Source organism: Vespa crabro, chromosome 9 (assembly GCF_910589235.1).
Source record: "Vespa crabro chromosome 9, iyVesCrab1.2, whole genome shotgun sequence".
Taxonomy (NCBI): Eukaryota; Metazoa; Arthropoda; class Insecta; order Hymenoptera; family Vespidae; genus Vespa; species Vespa crabro.
This window is the reverse complement of record NC_060963.1, coordinates 3,775,001-3,788,760: the sequence shown is the minus strand read 5'-3', so window position 1 is coordinate 3,788,760 and position 13,760 is coordinate 3,775,001. Positions and strand designations below refer to the sequence as shown.

At 35.1% G+C, this 13,760-nt stretch overlaps 1 protein-coding gene across 8 annotated transcripts in view; it reads right to left on the bottom strand.

Moving 5' to 3' along the window:
- LOC124426930 (hormone receptor 4-like) overlaps positions 1-13,760 on the bottom strand; it is a 110,398-nt gene that overhangs the window by 45,641 nt on the left and 50,997 nt on the right. The window lies entirely within an intron of this gene.

Here is a 13,760-nt window from a genome sequence, read left to right as displayed (position 1 = left end):
GAGCTGCCACTCGAACGAGCTAAAGCGAAGGGGCGAAAAAACATTTGAAGATCTTTCTCGTGGCACATTGAAGAGTAGAAGGATGAAAAAAAGGTGGAGGAGGAGGAGGAGGAGGAGGAGGAGGAGGAGGAGGAGGAGGAGGAGGAGGAGGAGGACCGTTAAGAGAGCTTCGTTAAAACGTTGGAAGAAGACGAAATAATGTAAGAAGACGTATGGAACGAATCGTGAAACGGAGACGTACGACCTCTTCCCTGTATCGAAAAGGCATTTTTTTTAAAGCATCAAAGAAGAAGAAGAAGAAGAAGAAGAAGAAGAAGAAGAAGAAGAAGAAGAAGAAGAAGTAGAAGGAGTGGTAATAGTAGAAGGAAGAGGGGTAGATGAGGCAAAAAGAAGGAAGCAGAAAAGTTGACCATAGCTTTAAACTTTCTTTTTTCCTTGTCGCGGTCTTTGAAATTATGAGGGTTAGCCACTCGTGCTTTGATTCTAACGGTCGAAAGTTTAAGAGGTAGAGGGAGAGAGAGAGAGAGAGGTAGAGAGAGAGAGAGAGAGAGAGAGAGAGAAAGAAAGAGAGAGAGAAAAGAAAGAAAGAAAAGGAAACGAAGAAGAAGTAAAAAGTAAAGAAATAAAAGGTATAAAGGGTGGTTAGAAAGAAAGGGTCGCTTCTGAAGTTGTTTCTTTTCTTTTTTTTTTTTTGTTTTGTTTTCTCTGTTTTTTTTTTTCTTTTTCTCCAAAAATTGATCCGATATTATGTATTTAACATAAAACACGATCGATATACACTATACGTATGTTTTAATAATTGTATTTTTTCTTTCATTTTTTTTTCTTTTTTTTTTTTTTACTTCTCTTCTCTTCCCTTTTCTTTTCTTTTACAAATTCACTCAGAGACTTTTTATCGAAGGATTTTTATCGATACAAGAATGGGAATCCTTTCATCCCGACACGCGGAAGTTGTGATATCGATTAATTACACGCTGTTGTCAGCCATAGCAGATGTCGGTGAGCGAACCCTAAAGAGCATCCTGATTCATGGGCCTTCGAGAGAATGCGAGGAGAAAGGGAGGGACGACCCCCACGGTATGGAACGATTAAGGTCGTTGACCTTCGAAAGGGGCTTCTTCTTAGAAACGCGTGGGAGATAAAATATATATATATATATATATATATATATATATATATATATAAACCTGTAGGAGATAAAATATATATATATATTATATATTTATTATATATATCTACACAAAGTGAAAAATCAATTAGACGAATTTTTATATTGGACAAAATTATTAGTAATATAGAAGAAAATAATAAAATTAGATTAGAAATTTATCATTTTTCAATCGATAGATAGAATTCGAATAAAAAAGAAGAATTCTCGTCAGTATAATTATAAAAAAAAAAAAATAAAAAAAAAAAAAAAGGGCAGAAGGGCAACGATGATCGTAGAAATTTCGATCGGAAGAAAAAAAGGAAGGGAAGAAAAAAGGGGAGAGAAATGAATAGAAAAGAAACAAAAGAAAAAAAAGCAAAAAAGAAGAAAAAGAAAATAAAAAAAGGAAAAGATTTCAGCAATTAGGCCACACCTTGCCTACTTTCCGAGAGTACATTGACCCGTCGGAGTAGGGTGTAATCGTTCCCTGAGGGACTTTTCCTGGGGGTTGGCACCTGCGCAGAAGCAAAGTCACGGGTTCCACGTGGCCGCCACGTGGTCGGGGTACCCAGTGCAAAAGGGAAGAAAGATCACGAAGAGACGGAGGATAGAGAGAGAGAGGAGGGTAGGGCTCACTCCGGAAAAAGGCAGCCTTCGAGGGGATGAGTATCGACCAAGGGCAAGGGCGAGAGCATGCGTAAACGATGCGGAACGGCTTCTAGGACGACGACGTGTCGAAAACGTTCCGAATTTCTCCTTTAATCTTATCGACTAAATATATAATACATACATATATATATGTTACACGTATGTTATATCCTTTCTCTTTTTCTTTCTCTTTTTCTTTCTTTTCGCCTATCACCGAGTAGTAATAATAATAATATAATATTAATAAATTTCCTTTTCTTTACAATCTTTTTTTTTCTTTCTTTTTTTCTTTTTTTTATTTATTTTTTTTTTTTTTTGCAAATCTTTTATTTTAAATCTATCATTCCTTTCCTTTTCTTTACAATCTCGAACAAATTAACCTTTCGTAATATTATCCCTTACGGACTTTGCTTTTTTTTTTTCTCTTCCCAACCGACTCCCTCTCTCTTTTTTGTTTTAACGACGTTTCTCCATTTTTGTTATTATCTTTCCTTTTGAAAATCCTATTTTTCTTCTTTGTCTATCTCTTTTCTCATTTGATATCGTCGAAGATAAAGTCGACATATAGATATTTATCCAGATAAGTAAATATTCACAGAGAACGAAGAAAAATTATGAATTATGGTATTCACGAACGTTCCGTATTCTCTACTTTCTTCTCATTTCCGGTGAGCATTCGTGCGCGAAGCTTACGCGCACGTCAAATTGACTCGGCACCGTTTTGGACAGCCCTGACTATTCGTATCGAGCGGCAATGCCAAGGGCAAGGGCGCCCTTCCCCCACCCTTCCGACGAACCTGTACACCCCCCATTTCTCTCTCTCTCTCTCTCTCTCTCTCTCTCTCTCTCTCACTTCCTCGTTCTCTTCCTAGTTCCTCCTGGAAACACGCACATTCACGCACTTACGCTAGCCACGTTTCGCTTGGTTCGTTTCGTTTACGTCTGCGCAAGTCCCGTTTCGATTGAGAACGTTCGATCACATTTATTAAATTCGACATTTTCTATCGAATATATTATTTCTCTTATTTCTCTATGTTTTATTTTTCATTCACATTTGTCGTATAACGTTTATCGTCTTTATCTTATAATCGTTTAGATTTTTTTTTTTTTTTTTAGGAATGGATGTATTAAATGGATCTTCTTAAGGAGCAGTAATAGCAACAAATATATATATATATATATATATATATAGAGAGAGAGAGAGATGTATTGTATAAAAAGGGGTAAGTGGGGATAAGAGGAAGGGGACGTTCGTCGATGGAGAAAGCCGCGTTCAGGTCTCCTCGTGGGGTTAACGTACTCTCAACGTTATGGCGTCGTTTTGCGAGTGACGATGATGTTTCTACCATTACGCAAAAGCTAATAGTTCTGGCAACGGCAGTAACATCAACGCCAAACGCGACGTTTGGATTTTGCTTAGTTAAGAAAGTATTAGAAAAGGATACTTGTTGCTAAATGAAACAAACAATTGGCTTGACAGTAGCTTTTCAATTGATCGAAAGGGGTGAAAGAGAAAGAGAAAAAAAGAAAAGAAGAGAGAGAGAGAGAGAGAGAGAACTTTCATAACACCCACGTTAAAAGTTAACACGTAATATGATTGTTATCAAAGTTCTTCCCGGTTTATTTAATTTTCCTTTTTTCCCCCTTTTTTTTTGCTTTCCCTTCTTTCCTCATTTCACTCGTCCATTTTTCTTTTATCTCTTCTTTTCTCTTCGTCCGTTTTTTCTTGTTTTTCTTCTCTCTTTCTTTCTTTCTTGTTTTCCCTTTTTTTTTCTTCTTTCGTTTTTCTTTTTGTTTTGTTTTTTGTTTTTTTTTTTCTCTAGAAACAAAAAAAAATCTTTAACCATGATGGGGAGGTCGACTCGTTGACGTTGCTCTCTTCCGCGTATTAAATAATTACGGAGGTGGTTGGTTGTTGATAGAACATAGAAAGCGTAGATTAGCGGAGTATTCGACAGTGATTCTCAAATCGTTAACTCTCGATTAACCTTCCCTTTTGAGACAACTTTCTCGACTAAATTGAATAAGACTATATGATTCGATAATCCCCATTATCGTAGAAGACCACGAACGGAATCAGGAAGCATGTTTGAGAGCCTCTGGCCAAAGAGAAAGTTGCGACCGACATATTTCGCGTTCGAGGGACCGTGCGATGTATTTGTAACTTCACGATGCTAGAAGACGAAGTCTCGGAAAGAGACAGAGATAGAAAAAGAGAGAAAAGATAGATAGATAGAGAGAGAAAGAGAGAGAGAGAGAGAGAGAGAGAGAGAGAGAGAAATTGATTAACAGATATTATCTTGCCGTTTAAAACAATAATTATATTGTATTAATTTTTGTTTTCTCTTTATTACCTTTCTTCTCTCTTTTTTATTCTATTATTTTCTTCTTTCAAATATTACATTTAAATCATTATCAAATTGAATTGTACTTTTCAATGTCAGATTATTTAGAAGAAGAAGAAGAAGAAAAAGAAGAAGAAGAAAAAAAAGGAAGGAAATTATGAAGAAAAAAGAATATTCGCGGAAGGTATTAATTTGAGTAAAACGCGTTGTTATATTTTTTTCTACTTCTTTTTTTCTTCTTCTTCTTCTTTTTTTTTTCTTTTTTTTTTTTCATCACGTACAAGCGTAATAAAAACCGTACTCACTTTCAATCATTCCCCGTAATCGAATGGAATTTCTATATAGATATCTTGTTGGTTGCGTGCGAACCAAATGCCGCGAAAGAGATGCCCTAAGGTGGATTTTATTTATCCTTTTTTTTTTTTTGTATATACACTATATATATATATATATATATATATATATATATATATATATATATATATATATATATATTTACACACACCTATAGATACTAATCTGTTGGCGGCCGGATCAGAAGCACCGCGTGCTCTCAACGAGCGTAACTTTCGAACGTGAGAAAATGATTCCATCGGCTTCTCTTTCTTATTTCTCTGTTCTTCCCGTCTCGTTAACCCATTTACAAAGTGTCGCAAGTTAAACGGTGATTCGAGATTTAAAGCGATAAGAGAGATTCCTTCGTTAATTACGTTTTTAATTCCTTCACGTCATCGATTTGAGATATAACATTCCCAATAATCGAAATGTTACATTTCAGTACATGCTTTCATCAGTCCTTTATTATTATGTATAATTTGTTTTTCTTCATTTTCTTTTCTTTTTTTTTTTTTTTCCTTTTTTTCTCTTTTAGGAAAGATTTTTTTCAAGCGAAACCTGTACTCGTTTCGTTTGTATCTGATCGATCTCGTTATAAAAAAAAAAAAAAAAAAAGGAAAAAAACAAAAAACAAAATAAATTGAACAATGTTATAAAAAATACTAATAAGTATTTTTTAAGTAAGACACACTTAATTAAATTGACACTTACTAATACGTCAAAGAAGAATTATGTAAAAGATATTATAATTTCAAGATAATATAATATCTGTACATTCATTTTAAGATTAAATAGATAAATAAATAAAACAAAAAATCCCTTTGATATAATAATAATGATAATAATAATAATAATAATAATAATAATAATAATAATAATAATAATAATAATAATAAAATATAAATTTTTCTAATAAAAATACATATCATAATTAATCTTTCCCCATTCGAATGAATTCATTAAAATATTCGAATCTTCGTGTAAATACGTATCTATAAAAAAAAAAAAAAAAAAAAAAAAAAAAAAGAGAAAAAAAAGTACAAAAAAGGAAGAAGAATGAGGAAATAAAAGAAACAAGAAGAAGGAGAAGAAAAAAAGAAAAGAAAAGAGAAGAAAAAAAGGAGATAATAAAAGATAAAAAAATAAAGGGAAGAAAAAAACCACTGTGCGTGATTATTGTCAATGCGTGATTGTTATCATCGTTGATGAATCGATTTAAAACGAGTCTTGCATGTAACGATGTAAAAGCGAATTGTGTCGTGTTTAGTAAAGAAATAGACGGGGGGGAGGGGAGAGGGGGGGGGAGGCAACGGTAAACTCGCAGAACGACTTTTCCGGTGAAGGAACGAAGAAGAAGAAGAAGAAAACGAAAAAGAAAACGAAAAAGAAGAAGAAGAAGAAGACCAAGAAAAAGAAAAAGAAAAAGAAGAAGAAGAAGAACTAGTGGTAACAGTAGTGGTAATAGTAATTGTAGTAGTAGTAATCGTAGTAGTAGTAGTAGTAGTAGTGTAGTAGAAGAAGCTACGAGCCATGACGCGTTCTCCGTGTTCACTTTCGCTGCGAACCGAACGATCCCGTTGGATAGAGACGAGCTTCACGCTCGTTCGCTCTTGCGCGCGTGCCTACACGCGTGACACGCATACGAGGTCGTAATTATGAGTACGCCGGAGAAAGAATTGTCTCGCGTATGTGGAGCAAGAGGAATATCGTCGACGTCTTCTTTATCGTCGCTTTACATCGTACTACTTACACGTTAATTTTTATTCTCTCTTTTTCCTTTTTTCTTTTTTTTTTTTTTCTTTTTTTCTTTTTTTTGTCTACACTATTTTTCCTTTTTTTCGTCCTCTTTTTTTTCCCTGTATTCTTTTTTCTTTTACAATTTTTTATTTTCTTTCATGTAATCCCTTTTCCTCTCCCCCCCCCCTCCTCCTCCGCCTCCCTGCCCCCTCACCAATCACCCCTCACGAATCTTTGCACATTAGCTATAGATAATAACGATGATAATGATAATAATAACAATAATAATAATAATAATAATAATGATGATGATGATGATGATGATGATGATGATAGTTATTATTATTATTATTATTATTATTATTGCTGTTGTTGTTGTTGTTATTATTATTATTATTATTATTATTATTATTATTATTATTATTATTATTATTATTATTATTATTATTATTATTATTATTATTAGTCGAAAACTTTCTCTGTTCAAAGATAGATATTCGTTATTAGAAATATTATGAATTCTTTATGATCAACATAATAAATCTATGTATTATAATTTATAAAGAAATCGAAAGATAGAAAGATAGATATAAGTATATATGGAAGTATGTTGTTAGATAATATATATATATATATATATATATATATATATATATATATATATATATATATTCGATGTAAAATTATTTCGAACGATCACATCGTTATTACGAAATTATATCGTACGAAGGAGACCGTATAAGATCCTATCGTTAGAATTTATAGATCACTTTTGAAAAAAAAGAAAAAAAAAAAGAAGAAAGAAAAAAAAATGAAAAGAAAGAAAAAATAAAAATTTTTCATAACTATCTAGATTTTAAAAGCTTCGACAATCAAACATTGAATAAATCGCGAAGTAGATATTAACGATATTATATCGATCCTTGATCGTTAATGACTGTACAACCGGCCCTGACTTGTCACAGCGAATTACATTGCTAAGTCTTAGACTGGTTTCAAGTTGTCTAGAACCGCATTAGAGAACGATCTAAGCGCGTGCACGCGCGACCGTGCGCCCGCGCGCACGCGAAAGCGCGAATGCAAGTGCAAGGTAGTGCGCGCCGGCTTGGTAATCGGTAGAAACGAGCGAAAGTTCTCTTACGTCACTCCTACGTACGTACGTACAACAACTACGCGTAATACGCGCGTTGAAACGCCAATCTCGAGTACTTGCATTTAATCCTCTAAGTCTATACAACATTTATACCTACATTTTTTTTATCAACTTTGATATCTGTATCCTATATGTATAATATATACATATATATATATATATATATATATATATATATATGTACATGTATATATATATATATATATGATGCCCTATGTAATTACATATTCACATAAAGGACTTATGTATACTAAAGGAGAAAAATTTTAAGGGAAATGACTAGGAACATTTAGCGTTGCAAAATATAAAGTCAGATTTGAAGCTGAGGGAAAAGATTATTATTATTATTATTATTATTATTCTTTCTTTCTTTCTTTCTTTCTCTCTCTCTCTCTCTCTCTCTCTCTCTCTTTCTCTCTCTTTTTGTTCCTTTTGAACGAAGGGTAAAGTTGGGTAAAAAAAAAAAATGGAAAGAATGAAATAACAGATGGATGGAATGGGGGAAAAAAAAAAATAAAAGAAAAAGATTGGAGAAAAACGATCGGAAAATATCACCCGTTACATTATTATTATATTATTACAAAGGGAAAACATTTATTTCCGTATTCGCGTAAATATAGAATATCGTATACTTGAGAAAAGAAAATATTATTTTCGTTTGGGTATAGAAATATGTTATATCAACTTTTTTATTTATTAATGAGCGTGAATTTGACTAGAGAAAGAGCGAGAGAGAGAGAGAAAGAGAGAGAGAGAGAGAGTAATATGAGCGTACGGAAGTTCATAGGTCGAGATTGAATTGCGAGAATGATGCGAAAGTTTATTTCCTGGCTTTTGATACCTGCCGTTTGTTTGGTTTGCCATGTAACAACGGGTACACGCGAATAACGTTGTGAACGTTGCTTAAAATGACCCGTCACGAAGCAACGACCCGGAAGCGATAAACGCGCGAGCGAGGTCGAATCCACGGTCGATAAGGAGGTCGAGTAGAGTACACCGACTAGAGCGAATTTTTCCCCTCTCTCTCTCTCTCTCTCTCTTTCTCTCTCCTCCTTCTCCTCCTCCTCCCCTCCTCCATTCTCCCTTCGTTCTTTCCTCCTTCTCTTTTCCTTCTTCTCCTTCTTCTTTTTCTTTTTCTTCTTCTTCTATTACTACTACTACTACTACTACTACTATTCTAGTATATTTGCTAGCGCGTTGAACACTGGATCCGACAGATAATAATCGAACCGTACGATCCTAGACGCTTGCGATGCATTATTTTCAGATGATCCTGAGATATCGCAAGGAGATCGTGTGATCGTTCTTATAGACGATGATATTTCATTTCGTTCACTTTCCCTCATAGACTCCGACGACATTCTATGATATACTTTACTAAATAGTATGAAAATTACAATAGAGAAATTACCATTATTGATCTTTGATAATCAACCAAATAATATAAATATATATATATATATATAAAACTATGCTTATCGATTATAATTATTGCTTACATAGTTCTATATTTATCGTGAATATATTTATTTCGAAGTGGACACCTATCGATTATCATTTTATAATCTATTATATTCCATAAGATTTTTATTAAGAATAAATCGTCGATTTTATCGACGTTTATTAATTAATCTACATATACGTTTTATGATATATGAATCTAATGAAAAAGATATATTTCGCGAATCTAATCGTTCTTATGTGTGAACGTCGCTTAAGAGGTACGAACATACGATGTTGCAATGGCCCAGAAGCGGTAGCTAGGCGAAGGGTCAAAAACACCGAGCGGCACAGTTTCTAGGCCATGCACTGCTATCTATAAACCCCTGCGAGCTTCTCTACCCCCACAATCTCTTCCCTCCGAACGCCTGCACACCTCGCGAGGTTCTCTACCTACACTACCAGCACCACCACCACTACCATCACCACCATTACCATCGTCATCGCCATCATTATTACTACTACTACTACTACTACTACTATTATTACTATTACTACTAATGTACATTGGTAGTACCACCTACGTGAGTTTTACTTGTGTGCACGTATGCACACATAAACGTACAAAGAAAGACAAAGAAAGATAGATAGATAGAGAGAGAGAGAGAGAGAAAGAGAGAGAGGCAAACATACACAAACATATATACATTTCGTGTCTTTCTTCTTTCATTGGCCTGTACGTTCCTATCTATATATCTATCTTTCTCATTCTCTTTCTCTTTCTATTTCTCTACCTCGTAAGTATTTCTCGTGTACGCGTGTCACAGTCTAACGAAGTAAGGTGGACTTCCCGCAACGTACAGGCGATATCTTTGAGTTCAAGATAGAGAACGCGCAGTGCGCACGTCCATTCGAAATAGAAAGAGAGAGAGAGAGAGAGAGAGAGAGAGAAGAGAGAAGTAGCTTTGATATTTCCGTTTCCGTGAAATGCCAGCCCCCAGCCTGGATTAAGTTTAAATTTCTCAGTACACGCCTATATAATTCCAGTATCTAAGATAATTCCAAGATATTTCGATTATTCGAAACCGATTATATGTCCTTTTATATTTTTAATTTTTAACGCTTAAACTTAGACTATCTTAAAATATAACAGAGAGCTTAATCGGAACGATCGTCTTCTCTCTTTCTCTCTTTAAAGATTTCTACTCAACGAAATTAAATTATAATATTATCGAATAAATAAAAGAAGAAAAAATACGTCGGCATCGTTAAATTAAAATATCAAAAACTCGTCTCCCATTGATTTTTTTTCTCATTGCTCGTTCTTAATTTTTTCGTCGATATTAAAATAATAAACAGGATATAAATAGGGAATATAGTTTTCTCTCGAGAGACCTTCTGATAATATTAAAATAAAATAAGAGTTTCGTGATTGCGGGGCGGGAGGGGGGGGGGGAGGAGGAGGAGGAAAGAAAAGAAAAGAAAAGAGAGAAAAAAAAGAAAACAAAACAAAAGAAAAAAGGAACAAATAATTAAAGGGACGAATGAAAGAAGATAAAGACAGTTGGGGTGACGGGGAATAGTCTCTGTATGGCCTCGAGTAATTCGGCACTTAAACTTGACAATGGATCGTCGAATGCGTGGACTTGAAAGGTGAAAATAATTTGATAGCCGTGCACGCACCATTACTCGGGAGGGAGGAAGAGGGAGGGACGACGGCGCTTGCTTTTTCGGTTATACAACAGAGTACGATCGCGTACCCAAGCGTTTCACTGAGTCGTAGGTTGTGTGTGTGCGTATGTGTGGTATATATATATATGTCTGTATGTTTTTGTGCGTGTGTATGTGTTTGCGCGTATGCGCGCGTACAAACATAGTACTTTGCGGATCGTCGAGTGTGATCGCTCTCTCTTCGGTCAGTGGTTCTCATTCTGATTCTCTTCTTCTTCTTCTTTTTCTTCTTCTTCTTCTTCTCATAATCTTTTCGATAGACTATTCGATACGTTTCGATCTTTTACATAAAAGGATTTCGTACGATTCTAAAAGAGACACTGAAGTCTTACATTATGGCCGATATATTCAAGAGAGAGAGAGAGAGAGAAAGAGAGGGAGAGAGAGAGAGAGAGAACCCGTGTATGTTCTTTTTCCATGATGAATGTTATAGAACCGTTCGCGATATGTAATAATCAGAGCTCCTCGAGTCGAGTTATGCCACGATATCGATTTACGTGGTATAGCGCTTGGCATTATCTTATTAATAACAGTTATTATTAATGCGTATGTTTGTCGAGGCGTAGTGTGACGAAACTATTATGCAACGAGCTGTGTAAAGTATTATTCAAGATGAAATAAAGTATAGAATGGTCTCTCTCTCTCTCTCTCTCTCTCTCGCTCTCTTTTTTTTTTCTTTCTCTCTGGCATATATATCGTTAACGAAATTAATCATTGATCGAAAATTCGTATCATCGTTAGTTCCTGTTCAACCCACTTGGCATACCCAACCTTTTACATCGATCGTCGTTTTATTTTAAATAAAAAATACAAAAGGTAGAAGGATCCGATTGGATCCTCATGGTGAATGCAAAGACGATTTATAAACGCGTGCCGACTTCTCTTCGTTCTATCCTTAATACGTGAATGGCTTTTAGCGAAGGCTGCCTAACGACTTTCACTTGCAAGAACGAATTCACTTCCTGAATCTGTCGGGCAAGAAAACAACAACGGTTATTTCAAAACCGAGAAGGGTGGGAGGGAGAGAGAGAGAGAGAGAGAGAGAGAGAGAGAGAGAATGAGATAGAGAGAGAAGGAAAACCTTAGAACTGACATTTATTGGTTGTTGGTTCTTTTTGGAAAAATTTGTCTCCTTTTGTCGATCGTATCGATCGATAGAATTTGTTTTCTTCTTCTTTTTTTGTTTGTTTGTTTCTCTTTTTCTTTTCTTTTTCTTTTTTATCTCTGACAATCAGAAATTAATATTAACATCTCGAGATATCGTTAAACGATGCGACACGATAAAATCTTTCCAATTCAACATTTTTCACGTTTTGTATGTTAAATAATTCAAATATGAAAATTAATAAGATACGATACAAAAGATGTGCATATATATATGTATATATATATATCAACTCGTACCACCAGGTTCGTTAATTTTCGTATCGATTTCGCATTAGGATTAAAAACGTCTCGAATTTGTCTTTAATCACTAATGTACTTATACGTAAGTACTTACTAGTATTTGTTTTTTCGTTGCTCTTTTTTTTACTTACTTTATCCTCTCCCCCCCCCCTCTCTCTCTCTCTCTCTCTTTCTATTCGCGAATAAAATTAACTTCGATGGTAGGTTTTGCCCGGTCGGGGACACTTTCAAAAGTCACGAGAAAGCTATCTCGCATAATAAGTCAACGTTCCCAGATGTCGAGTTAAAACCTATTTTGGTAGTATCGCACAGTGAAACGCTTATGTAATAGACGTACTGTTAAACGTCGGATGGATGATTCAAACGGAATAAATGCGTAGGCGTGCCTGTGTGGGAGTGAACACACAGGTAAAAAAAACTTTTCTCCCGTACGAGGGCTCGTCCGTTTCTTTCTCTCTCTCTCTCTCTCTCTCTCTCTCTCTCTCTCTCTTTCGTTTTCATTAATAAAAATATTTTTATATCAACTTTCTTATGATTATCGTTCGTACGATATTTGGTTTTGCTGAGAGATAGAGAGAGAAAGAGAGAGAGAGAGAGAGAGAGAGAGTTCGAAAAAAAATATAACATCGTGACAGCTACGAGGTTGTGAATTAAAATCGGGAAGGGTGGGTGGGAGAGGCGAGGGGGGAGGGAGGGGTCATTTCACTTCCTGTTACATAACGCAATTAACCGCTTATTTAATAGCAACGAACTATTACTATTACTGCTGTTGGTCGCCTCGAACATAGCGGTTTATAGTAGCAATGGAAGAGTCGTTTTCATGAATAAAAAAAGGAAAGGAGTTAGGAAGGAAGGGGCTAGGTGATAGAGGGGAGGGGGGGGGGGAGATGGGGTGATGGAGGAGGGGATAGAAGGAGATGGTGGAGCAGAAGAGAGAGAAAGAAGAGAGGGTTAGGAGGGAGGAATGTGTACGGAGAAAGTGTAACGATGTTACCGGGGGGAGGGGTGAAAGGAAGGAAAAGAGGGGAAGAAAACGATCGACGTTCCTCGGGTATAATCGAAACGATAAATCTGTAGAAAAATTTTTGTCACTATGTTTAATACTATAATGGCCGACCGTCCTGACTCTTTTGCATACGATTATCGTTCGTTATCGTGCGTTTTATTTGATCGGATAAAAAGAAAGGTAAGAACAAAATAAAAGAGAGGGAGAGAGAGAGAGAGAGAGAGAGAGAGAGAAAGAACAAAAAGAAAACAAAAATAACACATACGTACGCGCGCGCACACATACATATACACACACACCCCCCCATACACAAATGTTTTTCTTTCGTAATCCTTTCTTTTGTTCGTTTTTTTGAAGCCCTTCTTTTTTTTTTTCATTGTTTGTTTTTTTTTCTTTTTCTTTTTCTTTTTTTTTTTTTTTTTTTTTTTATTACGTTAACCACACGTTAGATTCGAAGTTACATATTCATCTATGTACGTAAGAGCTTTCTCGTAGGATATAATCGTTCTTTCGGTATCATAACTACATAGTTGTAGTAATCGGTAGTATGCAGTGACATTTCTCGAAAGGTTCCATTTCCTTGTATACGTAATCCAATTAAAGTCAACCATAATATATAGACGATTACTATATCTAAACGATCGGTTCATTCGTTTTCTCGTCTTTCTCGTTTTCGCGTCTGCGTATATTTTTTCTTCCTCTCTTCTTCTTCTTCATCTTCTTTTTTCCTTTCATTCTCTTTTCTTTTTTTCTTCTTCGTTTTCATTTTTCTTTTTTTCTTCTCTCTCTCTTCTTTTTTCTTTTCTT